This window comes from Protopterus annectens, chromosome 13.part0 (genome assembly GCF_019279795.1).
Source record: "Protopterus annectens isolate FY-2018-M chromosome 13.part0, PAN1.0, whole genome shotgun sequence".
NCBI classification, from domain to species: Eukaryota; Metazoa; Chordata; order Ceratodontiformes; family Protopteridae; genus Protopterus; species Protopterus annectens.
Genome location: NC_056747.1, coordinates 734,147,444 through 734,166,211, shown reverse-complemented (window position 1 = coordinate 734,166,211; position 18,768 = coordinate 734,147,444). Strand labels below are relative to the sequence as shown.

Sequence of the window (18,768 nt, the reverse complement as noted above, 5' to 3'; positions counted from 1 at the left end):
AGAAAGTGAAAAGAATTATATAATAAAAGCTTTGAAAAGCTAATCATTAATGTGCTTAACAGTGATACAGATTTACACTATATCACTGTAATTACTAACCAAGACCACTGTATGTACACAAACACATACAAACACACACAAACACACACACAGTCACTAAAACACAGTTCATAGCTAATGCACAAGAATATTAATAAAATCAAATGTAAATAAGCATCCATTTCTGTAGCTTACACTCATTTATCACTATAAGCAATCTTGAAGTGCAGTATCTTGACAATGATGTACTCATGTTAAAGTTAAGCTGTTCTTAATAACACTTTTTTGTTATACAAGTAATCATAAAACAAACAGTAGCCTCAAAGACTCATGCAAGATAGGCACCAACGCAGACAGACCCAGAAACACTCTGCCAGGTTTGAAATTTCAGACTGTCATAGCATATACTTAAGCACACTGGAAAGTCAAAGGGTCAGTGACCATTTCTTGGATTAATTTTGCAATGCTTTATTAAGATCTGTTTGAGAATTAAATGATTACCACCATCATTCAACAGGGGGTGCACAGATTCACAGATTAGTTATTGTGTTCTTGGTCTATAGGCTTTTGAGTAATATGGACTTCAAAATAAGGACATTGCCCACACCTCCTCATGCATTAACCCTGGCTTAAAATGGTGAATATAGACCTTTAAGGTTTCAGAAACATCAGTTTAACTGATGAGATTGCTGTTACTTAGTAACTGTTCTCAAAGAGGCATTTGAAATAGGTTCATAGGTTGGTACTGGGCTATCTGCCCGAAGGCATATATTAGCCCAGCCATGTTGTGCGGTATTTACCACCCCTTTAGTAGTTCCCTAGACCCTTGTACTAGCAGCTGGTACCCTTGGTCCCCATCTAGTAGTGCTGTTGGTGTGATCCCTGGTGTGAACTTTCTGTTACCCATCCACTCATCAAGGTTCCTCTTGAAGAGTGATAGTGAGGGGCTCTGTCTTATGTAGATCAGGACCCTGTTCCATAGTAAGGGAAGTCTCTGCGAAGAGAATCTATCCCTCCAGCATGTTCTATTCATTGTTGTGTTGAGGTTTATATCCCTAGATATAGTGTAGCTCGAGTAGATTTGGTTTTGCTAAGATGGAGCATGTTCAACAATTCTGGGTTGGACATGGCTCTGTACGTTACACAGAGATCGCCTCTGAGAAGATGGTATGCAACAGAGAACAGTCTTAGCTACTTACACTTGCCTCTGGTAAATTTCCATTTTGTGCAGGAGTGCATTTACTTATTTAGCAGATAAAATATAATACACATTATTATGATACTTTTGTACCTTCACAAGTGTACTTGTAGTAATGTGTTTATGTCCAAGTACTGTTCCATTCATTGACTGAAGTAAAGAAACAAAGCACGAGCATGCTGTTATATAACATTAACAAGCATAACTGCTTGCACAGCTTAAACCAACACCATTTAGATTATTACAGAATACTTTGTAGTCACAGTCACAAACTGGTGGGTACGAAATCAGTAGCAGTTTATATTCAGGAAGCAAAAGTGGAAATTATAGTCATAGTCTTGACAGATCCCTAACAAGAGATCATAGCCTACAAACTAATTTCTTTTCCTACATGCTGATGTAACAAGGTTGATGGAAACCCTACTGATCACAGCACTGAATGTCAATTCCTTCAGTCTAAAAAGTAGAATTAAAATGATCATTAAAAAAAAATACTTTAAAAGGAGAAGCCATTCTAGACTTCTGTCTGGCAAATGGCTTGATAGTAGCCAACACATGGTTCAGAAAGAGAGAGAGTCACAAGATCACATACAAGATCAGCCAATATGCAGCTCAGGTAGACTTCCTCCTAGTAAGGAAAAGGCACTGGGGTAGAATCCATGATTGCAAAGTCATCCCCAGTGAAACAGTCGGCCCACAGCATAAATAACTAGTTGCCACAATCAGCTGCAAGCAGTGGTCAGAGAAGGCTCTAAGGTCAACAGAGACTAGACTTAACACCTGGACGTTGACTCGAGAGAAAGTACAACAGTTCAAGGAATTACTCAGGGCTCTAGCACCCCAAGAAGAGGAGGAAATAGGTGTAGTTGAAGAAGAATGTCAGTGCCTAAAAATAACATGTGTTAGGACTACAGAAAAGTATGTGGCCGAGCCAGGTATGGAAATAAGGTACATAAGGAAAGCTGGTGGTGGAATGCATAAGTCCAGGAAGTCATCAAAAGAAAAAAGGATTGCAGGAAGAAGGGGGAGACCGAAAAAAAACTAACCAGGCTAGGAAGGACTACTGGTTGGCTGACAAAGAATCTAAGAAAGAAATTGCAATAGCAAAGAATAGGGCATCTGAGGCACTGTACTAACTTCTGGAAAGTGACTCCGTAAGGGGCACAAAGAAACTATATCAAGTTGCAAGGTAAAGACAGAAAGATAAAGAAGATAGTCAGACACCCTTCATAAGGGATGCCAGCAACAACCTGCTCACCATCCCAGAGTACATTAAAGGCAGATGAAAGGAGTATTTCCAGAAGCTTCTGAATGAAGAAAACCCCACAGAAGCTGTACTGCCCCAGAAACAGCCTACGATGAGAGAAGAGGAGGATCCCACCCTAGAAGAAGTAAGAACAGCACTAAGGAAGATGAAGTCAGGGAAAGCAGCAGGCTCAGATGAGATCACAATTGATATGATAAAGATGCTGGGTGAGATAGGGGAGAAATGGCTCCTGAGGGTACTAATAGCAGTGTGGAGAGAAAGGCGTATTCCAGATGACTGAAGAATAAGCATACTCGCACCAGTGTACAAAAACAAAGGTGACATCCACAACTGTGGGCAGTACATAGGCATCAAACTCCTATCACATTGCATGAAAGTTCTGGAGAGGGTGACTGATAAATGGATACACAGAATAGTAGAATGTAAGATGGGAGATGAGCAGTTTGGATTCAGATCAGGATGCAGCACAACTGACCTGATGTTTGCACTGAGACAGATACTTGAGAAGAAGCTAGAGATGAGGAGAGAGTCCAACTGGGCATTCCTAGACTTGGAGAAAGCACATGACAAGGTCCAAAGAAAGCTGATCTGGGCAGTACTGCAGTGGTTTAAAGTCCCAGAAACATTGGTAGAATTAGTGCAGCCTATGCACAAGAACCCAATGACTCAAGTGCGAACAGTGTTCGGCCTCACAGAGGGGGTTCCCAGTGGGAGTTGGTGTACATCAGGATTCAGCTCTGAGCCCACTGCTGTTCATACTGGTGATGGACTACATAAGCAAACATATTGGAAGGGATGGATCAACAAAGCTGCTGTATGCAGACGATGTGGCAGTAACGGCAGACTCTGAGCTACACCTTCAGCAAAGGATAGGAGAATGGAATGCAAATCTGAAGAAACATGGGATGAAACTAATCACAGATAAGATAGTGGTAATGGCAGCAAACTGTGGAAATCAGAAGAAGCTGTGAACAGAGATAGAAGGGAAGACAGTGGAACAGGTAAACAGCTTCAAGTATCTGGGAGGAGTAGATGAGGAGAAGGGTAGTATGAATGAAGAGGTCAAAGCTAGAATCAGAGGGGCTGCAGCCAACTGGCATAGAGTATCAGGTGTAGTGTATGACAGAAGAATGCCAAAGAAACTGAAAAGTAAGGTGTACAAGACAGTGGTTCGACCAGTACTACTGTATGGTACAAAAACCTGGGCAGTACAGGCAGAACAGCTGAAGAAGCTAAATGAAGTGCCTAAGAAAGGTGGTAGGATGCACACTGTGGGACAGATGAAAAATGAGGACATAAGAGCAGAAGCCAAAGTAGCTCCAATTGCAGAAAAGATCAAAGAGAATAGATTACGGTTGTTTGGGCACATGTGTAGAAAAGCAGAAGACAATCTGGTGAGGAAGATTTGGGACAGACAGGAAGAAGGTAAGAGGAAGCGAGGATGTCCAGCAAAGAGGTGGATGGATTGTGTAAAAGATCATCTGTGACAGTCAGGCATGAGTGTTGAAGAAGGCAGGAGTGTGGCACTGAATAGAGAGAGTTGGCGACAGTTAACACGATACCCCAACCCCATGTAGAAAAATGGGAAAAAGGGGGCTGATGATGATGATGACAAAAATGAAAGTCCTTCAAGTTAATTTGCAGATATCCTTTTTAAGTGGAATAATGACATTCATTCATTCTCGGATATCTGATCACCTAGTCAGGGTCACTGGGGAGCCAGATATCATTCAAGCAAAAAGTGTACATACGACAGTGAACAAATCCTGGACAGGGTGTCAGTTAACACACACACATACACACTAACTTAAACAATTGGTGCATATCTACAGGCATTTTAGATCATTAAATCACTTAACATTTGGGATGCAAGAAAAAAAAACTGAGCATCCAGTGACAAGCCACTTGGACACAGGGAGGACATGCAGACTCCACAACAAAGACACCCTGGTGTGGAAACAAAGCAAAAAAAACAGAAGATATAAAGTAGAAACCCTAACTGCTGTACCATTACACCATCCTGATAAAATGTCAATAATTGAAAAACAAGTTTTCCTTCAGGTTGCACTGCTGATGTATTTTATTCCCATATGGAATGGTGTAACTGAATTGCATTTTGAATTTTCCTTTCATGATGATTTGCTGATATGTTGTTTAAATGAAATAATATCTAATATGAAAATATTTTTTCCATAATTTTGCACTGTTGAGATTTTTTTTACACTGAATAATGCCAACTTTTGTTCTTCCCATTACCCCCACCCCCATCTGACCTTCTGGACATTGCCTCCTCACCTTATATAGGACTACAATTCCATCTGGTAATCGATTTTGAAATGTCAGGATCCATTAGAGTGAGTCCTGCAATGTGGAGACTGAATGGCTGAATGATCGAACTTGTATATACCAAGTCTGAGTTGCCATTTCTCAGAATATTCCCTTTTCTCTGGGGTATAAAGCTCTCAGACTTGGAAGATGCAGGAGGGGCTTGCCCTCTCTGCAAAATGAAGCTTAAAGGAGAAGAGTGATTTTCAAAATTCGCTCTTCTCCTGTATGTTTAGTCTCTATTTTCAGCTTGTTGGCACTTGGCATTTATAGTGCCGACATTTCAACAGGGAGCTCTCCATACTTTATATATTGCTCTTTCAAGCTTTACGGAACCCCAGCCTTGCATATTCCTGTGTCTATCACTATTAGATAAGCTGTGTACAGCAGACATAGTATAGTGAGTAAAACCCTGTAGAATGTTCAAAGAAAACCTCCACCTTACAATGAATTTAATCTTATCCTTGTAATTTCACCTAGCTGTAGTTTAGTACCCAGAAACCCATAGTAGAAAAGCTAAGTAAATTGGGGATAAACCCCTATGTCACCCACTGGATAGCCAACTGGCTCATAGATAGGACACAGATAATCAAAATATGGGAAGTTACCTCCACAAAGAGACCAGTCACCACTGGAGTCCGCCAGGGTTCTGTGCTGGGACCTCTCCTACTTGGTATCTACTTTTATGAAGTAAAAGCCAATACTAAAGGGCTGGCTGACTAGGTTTGCAGATGACTGTAAGCTAGGAGCAGTCACTGAATCACCAGATGACTTAGCCATCCTGCAGGAAGGTTTGTCTTCAATAAATAACTGGCGTCAGAATTATGATCTGAAACTAAATGCCAAAAATGCATTACTGTATCCTTTGGGAAGTCATCTACCCTAAGAAACTACCACATTGACAATACACCCCTAACAGCTGACCCACTTGTTCAGAAATTGGGAACTTATGTGGAAAGTGACCTAACTTTTGATCAGCATGCATCTATAGTTGTAAGAAAGTCCTTCTATATTGTACATCTTATAATCAAAGGGATTGTATGTAGATCTAAGGATATCACTGTCCCCATTTAATATAATGCCCCCTTTGGCATGCATCTGTCCAGACATATGCAACAACTGGAATGTCCACAGAGATACCTCACTAAAAAGACACAAGGCCCAAATAACATGTCCCACATGGACTGACTCAAAGCCCTGTCACTATACTCGGTATCTTACAGACTGCTTAAAGGTGACCTGTGCCTGACATACAAGGCATACTCCAACCTATTACTGATGGATTTGCTGCACATCAGCAAGACAAATGGCATCAGAAATACTCAGTCTAAGGATCTAAACCTCTTCTGCAACATAAATAGAATAGTTTGGATGGATAGGTTTATTTTGCAGAGGATACCACTGCTATGGGACAGACTCCCCATCCACATAAAACAAAGGTCATCCCTGTCCATTTTCAAGTGCAACTTAGTTACTCTGGGACTGCCCCCTGTAATACTAATGGACAAATACAGCACTTAAGTGCTTCATGCCATACAAGGGTCACCTCAAATTATCTATGGTATGATCCTAGTTATCTCATTAAGGATAATACACAATTATCAACCATGCCATCACTAAGGCCACTCTATAACCAAATGGGATAGGTTATTTCAAGCTCAAAAAGGGAAACTTTAGGCTTAAAATGGCTCACAAGGGCAGACAGCCTAGTACTTAAATATGAACCCTTCAGTACCATTCAGATCTTAATTTTCATTATATCTTTTTGTCATAGATCATGATGTCACCACCATTTTTGCCTGTTCAAAATGTATGCTGTTTCAAAAAGGAATTTGTCTCAGCCTGTTTTACAAAGGCTAGACACACAATTGTCTGCAGTTTTTACTGCTAGTTTTACACCATAAGACAGTTGAAGTGAAAATATTTTCTAAAGAGTTAGATTTTGTATACATTACCATAATAGTAGATGCATGAATGATCACTGCTGCAGTAGCCTCAGTTATATGGGTTATATCCTGACAAGGATATAACAGCTAGTCAGTTTTCAAAACTACAGGGTACCTTCCACATGCCCAACTATCTGGTAGCTCAAGCTGAACTGACCAAACTATAATTTTTTGTGCCAAGCCCTTCAAAACTTTCCTACCAACACTGAATGGGAGTCTGAACTTGAAAGGTAAATGATAAGAACAACAAAAATAAATAATCTCATTCTTGCATAAACACACCAAAAGACAAGGGGGAGGGAGCAGCTACTGCAGCAGTGATCATTTGAACATCTACTGTCATGATATGTTTACTTACACAACTGTACTATGTTCATCATATTGATTACTGCTGTAAAAGCCTTAGCTATATGGGTATATTACCTCAGCTTTCTACATTTGGGAGGTGGATGGAAAAGAGTCTAGGAGAGCCCCTGTAGAATGCTCATTGCAAAGCCTGATCTGGACATATAGAAGGAATCAAGCTTACAGTGCTTTGCAAAAGTATGTACAGAGGACCAAGTTGTGGCTTCTAGAATACTTTTGGAATCCAACTCTTTCCAAAAAGCCATAGATGAAGCCAAGGCCCTGGTAAAGTGGGCCTTGACCTTGCCTGGAATAGTTGTGTTGTGGTGAGTATAACAAAAGGTAATAGCCTTAGACAACCATTTGGAAATGGTCTGTTTTGACACAGGCTGTCCATTCTTTTTACCTTCACAAGAAATGAAAAACTGGTCCAAAGATCTGAAAGGATTATTGCTGTCAAGACAGTACCTGAATCGTCTGTGGACATGTAAGGTACAGAGCATCCTTTTTCCCTATTTTTTGGGTTCAGTAAAGAAAACAGGGAGATGGATAGTTTGGCTTAATGTAAACTCAGATACCCCTTTAGGCCTCAAAGAAGGATTAGTTCTCAAAGTTAACCCTGTAATGTGGGAAATTAGATATGGTCAGCACACAACAGCAGCTTGCAAACTCAGATACCCTTCTTGCAAAGGTCAGAGCAATCACCAAAACTGTTCTCCATGTTAAAACACTTCAAGTCAGCCAGGTTAGCTGGTATAAATGGAGCAAGTGTTATCTTCTTTAACACAAAATTAAAATACCAAGGAGGAGCCACTGGTTTCTTGGACTCCTCATATGCAAAACCCTTTTCAAAAATATTTTGACATGAGACAGCATTGAAAAAGGGGGATTCATGGGCAAACATGCTGAAATGGCTTATAAATGAACCTTGGTGCAGGAATAAGAAAGGTTATTGGATAACTCACAAAAATATTGTAAATCCAGAGAACTAGCCCTGAATGGGTGTTGGTCATGATGTTGGCACCAGCTAAAAAACTTTTCTATTTGCTAATATGTGATTTTCTAGTCGTATGCTTTCTTGTCTCCATCTGCACGTCCTCAGTAAACAGGTGCCTAAAGGAACTAAGACTATCATCCATGCAGTCAATTGAAGCTGATTGGTGTTGGGTGTATCAAACACCCATATTCTTGTGTGAGTAGATCTAGTCTATGAAGAAGCTTGTGGTAATTGCCCCTGATCATTTCTAAAAGAAAGGAGAGACACTGAGCCAGAAAGGAGTCACAATGATGATCTTGCGAGATTCCTTCTGAATCTTCAGAAGTACCCTGGATATTAGTAGAAAGGGTGAAAAAGCATACAAGAACATTCCTGTCCAAGGAAATGAAAAGGCATCCATCTTTCCAGGCTTTCTAACATGGAGTCCTGGAGCAGAATCTTGCCAGCTGATTGTTCAGTGAGAAGAAAAAGAGGTCTACTTAAGGAACTCTCTCTCTCCACAAATGAATCTAATCCCCCACTCTGATCTAGTTAGAATTTGTGATGGTCTGCCCTTGTCCTGCTCAGCTTGTTGCTACAAAATTTTGCACTGACAGAATGTAGGATGCATGCAGAGTGGGACTGTACTGTGAAGTTATATCCCAAGCTAACATGGCTGGAGTGCAGAGGGGGTATGGCCTGCTTCAACGTGAAGAGGCCCCAGGGACCAAAGATGATTCAGAGAGTTGAGTACCTTCATCAGAGCAAGAATCTCTTATATTTTTGTGCTTGTATCCGTCTTTGGTGCCCCACACACCTTACAGTTTTATCCCCCCTGAAACTATTCCCCAAGCAAAGTTTGAGGCATATGTGGTGACTGACTGTTTTGGAACAGGGAGGGAGAAGGGGAGACCTGGATTTAAGGATATCTGTTGTCTCCACCAAATGATTTCTCTTGTGGCAAACCTCAGCACAGGGATTTGAGACTTAAGATATCGCTGTATCTTTCTCCTGTGAAGTCTTGGCAAGGGTATCATGAGAATCATAGATACCATGAGACCCAAAATCCTGAGGTATTCCCTCCCAGTGACCAAAGTCTGAGTGGAAAGCCATAGGAAAAGATGTAAATATAGATATATTTTACTGTTGAAGAAAAGCTCTTTAAACTGAGGTGTCTAGCTGACACCCCCAGGAACACAATCCTGTATAAAGGAGCCGAAAAAGACTTTTGAATGCTCTCTTGAAATCCCAGCTTGTGTAGGAGGTCTCTCATCCAAGAGTGAGAGATTCCTGATGAGGAGGTCTCTCATCCAAGAGTGAGAGATTCCTAATGTAAAGATAAGCAAGTCATCTAAATATGGAAATATGTGGATACCCTGTAGCCTGCAATGAGCTATAACTGGAGCCAGACTCTTTGTGAACACTCTTAGTGCAGTGAATAGTCCAAAGGGTAAGGCAGAGAACTGACTGCGATACAGACACAAAGAACCCTAACAAATACCTGAAGTCAGGATGAATAGGATTTTGATGATAAGCATCTTTTAAAGTTAGTGTTACCAGGAAACTTACATGAGAAAGAAGATGTAACAGGTTGTGAAGAGACAGCATTTTGAACTATCAGAAACAGGTTTAAAGAAAAAAGATCCAGAATTGGCCTCCATGCATTTTCTTTCTTTGGCAATAAAAACATCCTTGAATAAAAACTTACCTCAACCTGGGAAGGGGGAGCTGGTTCTATCACTCCCTGGGGCAGTATGTGTTGAAGATCAGGAGGAAATAAAAGGAGTCTGGTCTGATGGATGAGGAAATATCATCTGAAAAGGAGGGATTTCCTTCCACTGCCATCTGTAGCTAGAAGAATGACCTTCTGAACCTATTTGTCTGAGACTATCTGTTGCCAAAGAGAATAGTGGAGATTCAGACTTTCTGAAAGGAAAAAAAGGGGCTGCCAGGGTGGGTGTGTGGGTCAAGGTCCCTTAAATAATCATTTAGACTTGTTAGACTGTCCTTTTTTTGGGGGGGGGGTGAGTTCCAGAATTGTTTTGGAATGCACTATTTCCTCTTAATTTTCTCTTGATCAGCATTTTATTGAGACTGATTATTTTGTATTTTGTCAATACTGGTTGAGGGATTAGTGAATCCCTTAGAAAAATTGAAAAGGACTGAAAATTCTTACAGATTCCCTGAATCAACTTACCTGTTTCATCATACTTTTTGATTACCTCTGCAGCAGAGGAGCCAAAACCTTAATCTCTATCCAAATGAGAATTTAAAATCTAATTTCTTACATCATCTGAGAGGTTCTAAGAACACATCTCTCATCTTTAGTGAACGCTGAAATGGGCGAGGTTAATGAATTTTGTGTTGAAACCCAGCAGTCTTTGCGTTTGAGTGAAGCTTTTTCCAATATTGTTGGTTACAGTGGTTCATTTATTAATAATTCTGTAGATAATACTGATGTTGGCTGTGATTCCCTGTATGATGTTAGTTTGCACACCTTTCCAACTTTTTTTGGTGAGGCTGGTGTGCATTTTGATGATGATAGTGACAGTCAAATTGAGCAGGAAATTGAGAATGTGGCGCAAAGTAGTTTGAACTATTATAGTATGGATTGTGAAATTGATGAAATTTGATGTAATTGATGAAAACTCTATATCAGTTCTGGAAAGTGGGCCTAGTAATCCTGTTATTATAGCTAATGGTTTTGATGATTTTAAAATATACAATTATTCTACTAAAATCATTAATGAACGACATGTTGAATTATTGGCTAAAGGGTTAACCTTTGTTCCTCTAGCTCGGGGTTGTTTAAGTAACACTTTAGTTGATCTAAAAATGTTAGTAAGGAAAATGAACTTGAAATTGACTTTTGATGGTGTAAATAGGAATCAAGTGGGTTTGACTTTGAAAAAACCAAGTAAGTACATGCCCCCAGCTAATGTTGTTACCAATGCATACGAAAGGATATGTGAGTTTGACATTAGGGAGCATTATAGGTGGGCAATGAGTCCACACTACAAGTGGGCTTTTGATACGAAGGACAACTTGACTTTTGAAGAGCATGAATTGCTGGATGGGTTGGTAAATGACATTTCTATAAGATTTATGAAGCCCGATAAAGGAAATGGCTTAGTGCTTATTGACAGGGTTGATTATGTCAACAGTATTATGGCATTATTGGCAACGGATACTTACGAAGATGTTAGTCTTAACGAATTAAATATTGCCTATAGTAAGGTTAGTTTGTATACTGAGGACTTACTTTGGCAAGGGCATATTAATGAGGATGAGTATAGGTATCTGATTAATGATTATCCAATGGTTAGTGGGATTTTTGGAATACCCAAGATCCACAAGGGCTTAAATAATTTAGCATTTAGGCCAATTGTTGATGGCAAGCGCAGTAAAACCTGTTTTATAAGCAAATTTCTTGATTTTGAGCTACAGAAGGGTTTAAAAGTATTTAATTACATTACCAAAGATTCGTGGTCATTTTTGGAGAGGCTAAAGGGTGTTAAATTCACCAATTATACTATTATGATAACAGTTGACGTTGTAAACTTGTTTTCAGTTATTCCCACAACAACAGGGCTTGAATGGCTGGAGGTTCAATTGTTAAAAACAGGTTTATTTGATCAGGATAGAATCAACTTGTTGGTAGGCCTAATGGAAATTGTACTCACTAACAATTTTATTCAGTTTGAGGGGAGTTTTTTCAAACAGACAACTGGTGTAGCGATGGGGGCGGCATGCGCCCCGGTATATGCCAATTATGTAATGGCATACTGGGAGCAAGAATTTAGTTTTACTAGCAGATTTATGCCCCACATTAGCTTTTACACCCGCTTCCTAGATGATTTGTTTATCATCTGGGAAGGTGGAATTGATAAGTTTAGAGAATTTATTGAGTTTCTTAATAATTCTGTAGAATTTTTGAAATTCACCCATAGTATGAGTAAAGTTGAAATTGATTATTTGGATGTACATTTAGCTGTCAGCCCGGTTAATTCTGGATTGATATCTACCATTCATAGAAAAGCAACATTTTCGAATTCATATCTGAGTTATTCAAGTTGTCATCCTGACCATCAGAAGAAGGCAATAGCTAAAGGGCAGATGGTCAGGGCAGCGAGAATGACCAGTTTGGATGTTGATTTTTTTAAAGAACTTGACTTCATCAAGTTGATGTTTATTAGGCGGGGTTATCCAGCGGCACTGTGTGATTGTATTGCGGATGAAGTAAAATCCAAAAGGGCCAATGGTGTGTATTGGGCCTTATTGCATGGAAAGCCTGATACTGGAAATGAGCATGTTGATAGTAATGCTGTTCCTATGGGTAACATCATTCTTAGAGAGGATGAATCTAGTGCAGGGGTCAGTGGTGACCATCCATTATATTTTATTACCACTTTCTCCTTTGATGCACCTTCTATTGCTGAGATTATCATCAATAATTGGAAAATTTTGAGAATGGATCATTCGGTAAGTGGGAAATTGGGGAGACCGCCTAAATGTGTTTTTAGGAAAGGACTTTCTTTTAAACAATTATTGGAAAAAGGTGATATTACACACACTGTTTCTTATAGGAGTAAGGGTAATTTTAAGTGCGGTAGGTGTAGTGTTTGTCACCTGATCAATGTGACGGGTGCGGAATTTAAGGTGGCTGGAGTTACTGTTAGGGTTGGGGCTCATTTTGACTGTTATAGCACAAGTGTCGTATACGCGGCTATGTGCATACAGTGTCCGGCCTTTTATATTGGGAAGACCTGCAGGGCTTTAAGAGACCGAATTATTGAACATCAGTCTGATATTAGGTTAAAGAAAAAGACCAATGCCCTGTATAGGCAACATTGACACCAATAGTGGGCATCATTTTAAGTTTTGTGTGATCCAACAGATTTTGGTAGATAAATTTGGAAGAAAACTGGATGTGCACTTAGATATAGGTGAGATGAAATGGCAGTTGAAACTTAATGCATTGGAATTCCCAGGCATTAATGACTGCGTTACTATTATGCCCATTTTAAAATTAAAAAGTATATTGGGTTGAATTTGCTTGCACTTATAATGTTGTACACAATGTATACATCGATTAATTAGATTTGTAGTGTTGTTATGATCAATGTTCATTACAAATTGCAGCAATTCGGTTTTGTTTGGCTGTTTTTAACTTTTCATTCTGATTTTAGTGTTGATACATCTTTTAGTAAGGTTTGTGATTGTGCCTTTTACTATGTATGCTGGCCTTCATATTGATTGTTAATTATGTTAATTAAGATAATTATTCAATTGAATTGTTCATGATGTCATTTTTAGGTGTGTATATAAGGTTGCTTTTTATTTGCATTAAGTTGTGTTCTGATGAAGTCGGATTAAAGACGAAACCTAGGTCAACTCGTGGCTTTGTTCATTTCTTCACTGGTTGCTTCCTGAGTTCATTTGCTGGTGAATTTATTTATTCCTGGTTTGGTGTTTTGTTAGTATGGAGGTTCTAAGAACACAGCCAGGCAAACTTTCTCAAAACAGTAACAGTGGCCATAGCCCTGAAGAAGTATCAACTAAATTGAACACATACAGTAAACAATGAGTAGTGACTTGTACAATGGAAGAAATTAAATTACTTAAACCAGATTTTTCCCCTACAAGGAGAAACTGCAGACAAAACGTTCCTCATACTTTGACAATTAGTCAAACTAAACATTAACATATGAGCCTGACAATTCAAAATTCTGGAAATCAAAGTTGCAGACGTATACACACTTTTCCCATACTTAATAATAATCTTCCCATCCTTGTCAGAAAGAGTAAGATTGGAATTAGCCACATGTTTAGCAGCAGTAGGAATAATTAAAGCTACAGCTGCTGGGTCAGGTTTGGGAAGAGCATATAAAACCTTAAAAGATTTAATAACTTTATACATTCTATGGGTGGTGCAGCGGTAGTGTTGTTGCCTCACAGTAAAAGGTTCTCCCGTTCGATTCTTGGCTAGAGTGCCTTCTGTGTGGAGTCTGCATGTCCTCCCCACAGTCGAGTGTCGTTCAAAAGACATGCGTGAATGGGTGTGCCTTCGTTGAAGGTTGGGCTTCGAGCTGGCACCTCGGCACCGTAAAAATCTACTGCCAATCATTAGTGGACCGGACTTCCGCTGTGGCGACCCCTAACTGGGAAAAGCCGAAAGAACAAACATGCATTCTTATCTGTCTTTTTAGGGGGAAACAGGCCGACTATCAGGAAAACTGCAAGCAGTGACAACTGGATAGGGAACAGGAAATTCATCCCTGGTTTGGCACCTATGTCTATAATGGACAGAGGCAACCTGTAAATAGTTCATCAAGGCCCTAACTTGTAAAATGTTTTATCTTCCAAGCCCCTGTTTCACTTATCAAAGGTATCAGAACTTGTCAGAGATATGGGATACATGGCTAGGCTTAAAAAGGCCCTTGTGGTGGTTTGCCTAGTAAACACCTAAGAACCTACATATCCTCCAGAGCTGAAAGAACTGACAGAATGGGTGACGGTTCTGGAAATTCCTCCTGTAACAGCTCATAGTATTTTCTAAGGGACTGAGAAACCTCAGTGCTCTCCCACTGAAAACACTAGCACCTTCTGGAAATTATCTCAGAGAAAGAGAACCCTCAACAGGGTGAGTCAGAAACTGACCTCTCCTCTGAGTCTGAGTCAGAAAACTGAGGTGAAATCCATGTCTCTGTCCCTTCATCTTCCTATGTAGATTCAAAATCTTGAATCTCTTCAGAAGTGGTGTCCCTCATTCTTTTGCCTTAAACTGCCTTATAAGAAGGATCAATAGACTGCATTAAACCCTCAGCCAGACCCAGTAAACTACTCCTGTCTAAGCAAATTTGTGGAGGAGTAGATATATGCTTAATTTTCTGTTTCTTTTTGATAGGAAAAATGGAGTCAATAGTGTTATGAATGGCAGCAGAAGCTTCTTCAGGGACAGGCGCAACATTTTGATTTAACATGGAAGCCTTTCCTGTTACCTCTCCTAAGACCAACAAGAGTGGCTCTCCATTGCCCACTGAGAGGGCCCTAACAGCTGCAGAAGAGATGGCTAATCCCTCATCCATGACAGCTCTAGGTCCTACACCAAAGGAATTTAGGGTAAAAGATGAGGTGGTCTGAGGAACAAGCTATGACCACAACAGAATCACCCACCTGCAGTGGAGGCAAATTGCTAGCCTTCTGTGGTGGCAAAGGCTATTTGCTTAACTTTTTTGTGGCTGGAAGAAGGACTGACCATGGGACTGGTAGTTTATTCCATGGTCAAGCCAAAATGGTGCCACTTTGCCAAGGAAAACAAGCAGCAAGCACAGGCAAAATTTTAAAGTTTTTAAAAGTGTCTTTTTCAATGAACAGCCATTTAAAAAAACTTAGCCATCCCAAAAATTGAAATAAATACAGATTCTTCACAGAAAAAAAATGGTTTTCAATTACTTTAAACAACTTTTAAAACTGACAGGATAAAAGTATGTTCCCATTTCAAAAGTACAGTTATGTCTTAGGACATCCATTAAAACACAGACTCCAAGCTTAAAAATAAATTTGCTAAACTGGAAAGTACAATAAAGCAAAAATTTTAAAATATGGAAGGTTTCTCCCCAAAGAGAACTTATCTGCCAAGTAACGGAAAAGCACAAGCCAACCAAAAATCCTCTAAAGACTGCAGAGGACCACTCTCTTTTATGGCAGGAAAGCTCTGAAGGACTTGGTGCCCAAACTTGTCTTTTTTTTCAGCTCAGCTCAAGTTGACTGAGAGTTTGGGTGCGTGGAAGGTTCACTGAAGCTTTGGAAGCTGGCCGACTGTTTTATCTTTGGCAGGATGTAACCCATATAGCTAAGGTTACTGCAGCAGTGATTAGTATTAGTATCATACACAACCAAGTAAAATTTTATTTATTGACATTTGTTGACCGGGAAAGTCCACTGGGCTTGAGACCCATTTTTAGTGAAGGCCTGGGGAGAAAAGCTCCAAATTACATGAAAATCATTACATGAATTTGTAAGGAAACAAAATTATAATTATAAAGCAAATGAAATAATACAGAAAACTATCTAAACAGCAAATATGTTGTAAAAAGGCACAATACAGTAACAATGGAACATTAGCATGTAGGAAATTATACAGTTAGAAATATTTTACAATACAGCTCAATTTTTTTTTGGGGGGGTAGGAGTAGGAAAAGGGAAAGATAGAATTAGAAAGTTAAACTTAAAGGTAAGACAGATATAGTTAGAATCATATAGCTAGGTAGTGGGAATAAGTAGATTATAGGTGGCATATATTTAATGGTAGTATTAAAATCAGAGTGACAAAGAAGAGAAAATGTGTTAAGATGGTTGTATGGACGTGTGGACTATGAGACTAAAGATTAGGGATAACTTGTATGGTGTAACAGCATAACATATACACAAGTATATTTTCTACATGAAACAGTTTTGCTAGATTAAGGAGGCTGTGGATATGTGTTGCATGTGCAACTGGGGTTATCAGTGAGATGTTTTAGTTTTCTTTTAAAGGAGATTATATTGCCTAATTCTGTAACTGATGATGGGAGGGCTTTCCACAGCTTAGTTATATAATGGGAATAGAGGCAGCTACCTGCTCTTTTACTAGGCTTTGATACTTTAAGTAGGTGTTTGTTGTTAGAGCGTAGATTTTTGGATGGGACGTAAAGTTCAATGATATTTTTTAGAGAAGGGCAACACTCGGGTTTATAAATGAGTTTATGGGCAAAGGTAAGTTGTGTGTAATGTAGGTAATGTCCAAATTCTAGCTAGTTTCGTTCTTTAGTGGCCTGGCAATGGTGGGTGCAATTTGGTTGGACTGATGTGAATTTTGCAATCTTATAATAACAGGACTGTAGTCTGTGTTGCAAAGAGTTGTGGAGATTGGTGAAGATAAGAGACCCATATAGTAAGGTTGGAAGGAGAAGACTTTTTGAAAGTATTATTCGGATGGATTTGTCTAAGTAATGTTTGTTTCTGTAAAGTTTGCCTAATTTGAAGTGAGTCTTTTTTATTGCGTTATTAATATATGGAGAATATAGTAAAGTCTGTGGGAACAGGTTTAGATGCAAAGATGAGTAGTTTAGATTTATTAGGGTTAAGTAATAGCTGTGACTGGTTTAGCCAGAGTTCTATGGATGTTCAAACTGAAAACTTTCTCAAAGCCACTGTTCTTAACCAAACCAGTGTAGTCAATGCATGAGTGCTACATCAAAGAAAGCATGAGTGCTACATCAAAGAAAGCAATAGTTCCATCTTCCAGTACCATCATCTGCTCATACCACAAACATTTGTTTATCATCTTACAACAGTGTGAATTTATGGAATCAGAGGCTCACAAGATATACAGCAAGTCACCCATACTCGTAACTCCAAAGGAGAAGCTTGGTCCATGAAGAGAGAATCATGCAGACCTCTGTTGAGCTCCCATTCTATATGATCACCAATTTTCAATTTCATTTTATTTTTAGCAATGAGCAACAGTATTTGCCCATGGGATTTACAAAGTGCAATTGGCATTATTATTACTTAACATTCAGATCTCACTGCAATATTAGTATAGGAGGTTTTGTTGCCTCGAACTTCCACCTGTGATCTGCTTGCCAGGGAGGAAATTCTATTCATTTCATGCTAATCAGGAAACTAAGGACATAGAACAAGAAGGTGACCTCCTGGTTGCAGAGGAAGCAGCAAGAATATAGTAGATGACAATGTTAACAGTGGACTGAAAATAATCCACCTATGGAGGACTGAAATCTAGACTCCTAATCATTTGCTTATTCCTGAGTTCCCTATCTTACATCCCATCAGACTGGTGAACCTCGTACTACTCCTTCAAGAAATGCTATTTTATCTGATTTCATACTAATTCCAGCTTTCAGTGTTGTACAAGGAGAGAAAGGCCTCTAGTTTTGTCAAGCATCAAAGGCAAGTGGCAGTGTAAATTCACCATAACCATTGACAACTGGAAACACTGTATGAAAGTCCAAAGTAGTGCAGGCAAATCTATAGAAGGTCTTCTATGATGCTGGAAGACCACACATAGTCTGAAGGGCTGCACTTTCTTTTTCATATCTAGATGAATGTATCTTCCTGTCATGAGTGCAAGTGAAACTCTAAAAGCAAAAGTGACAGGATGCAGGTACTGTGGCAGTAGGCACACACTTTAATGAAAGCATAAGGGATGCTCATTTAAGTCACAAAAAGTATGATTTTCACAGATGTCAACATATGGGAACGCCATGCAACAATGAAGTGTTTGGGGATAATAGAAATGTGCGTGGAGCTGGACAGAATGAGGCACCGTTACAGTCGAGCTGAGGTAAGGTTACAGATATGGCTATTGTCTTATACAGTTATCACGTGTGTGTCAAAATGCAACAGTTTTAAAAGTTAAAGTTTCAGACCTATTATGTTGATCCTTAACATGTTTGTGTGGTGCAATCACTGAAATTCTTGAGCAAGAGAAATGATTATGCATTGCAAACATGGCAATGAACAAAACTTAGTTGCAAAGGCTTCAGATTCAGTTAGAATTAAGACTGATCCTGTAGACATTAGGTTCCCTTTATACATAAAACATTTCCCAACTGCCAAATCCCACCATGTGAAAAGTCCAGCTCATTCCTGCTGTAAAAAAGTCTGG

The 18,768-nt window shown here is 39.4% G+C and overlaps 1 protein-coding gene across 1 annotated transcript in view; it reads right to left on the bottom strand.

Moving 5' to 3' along the window:
- The window catches only part of NEK8 (NIMA related kinase 8), an 806,012-nt gene that overhangs the window by 438,335 nt on the left and 348,909 nt on the right, over positions 1-18,768 (bottom strand). The window lies entirely within an intron of this gene.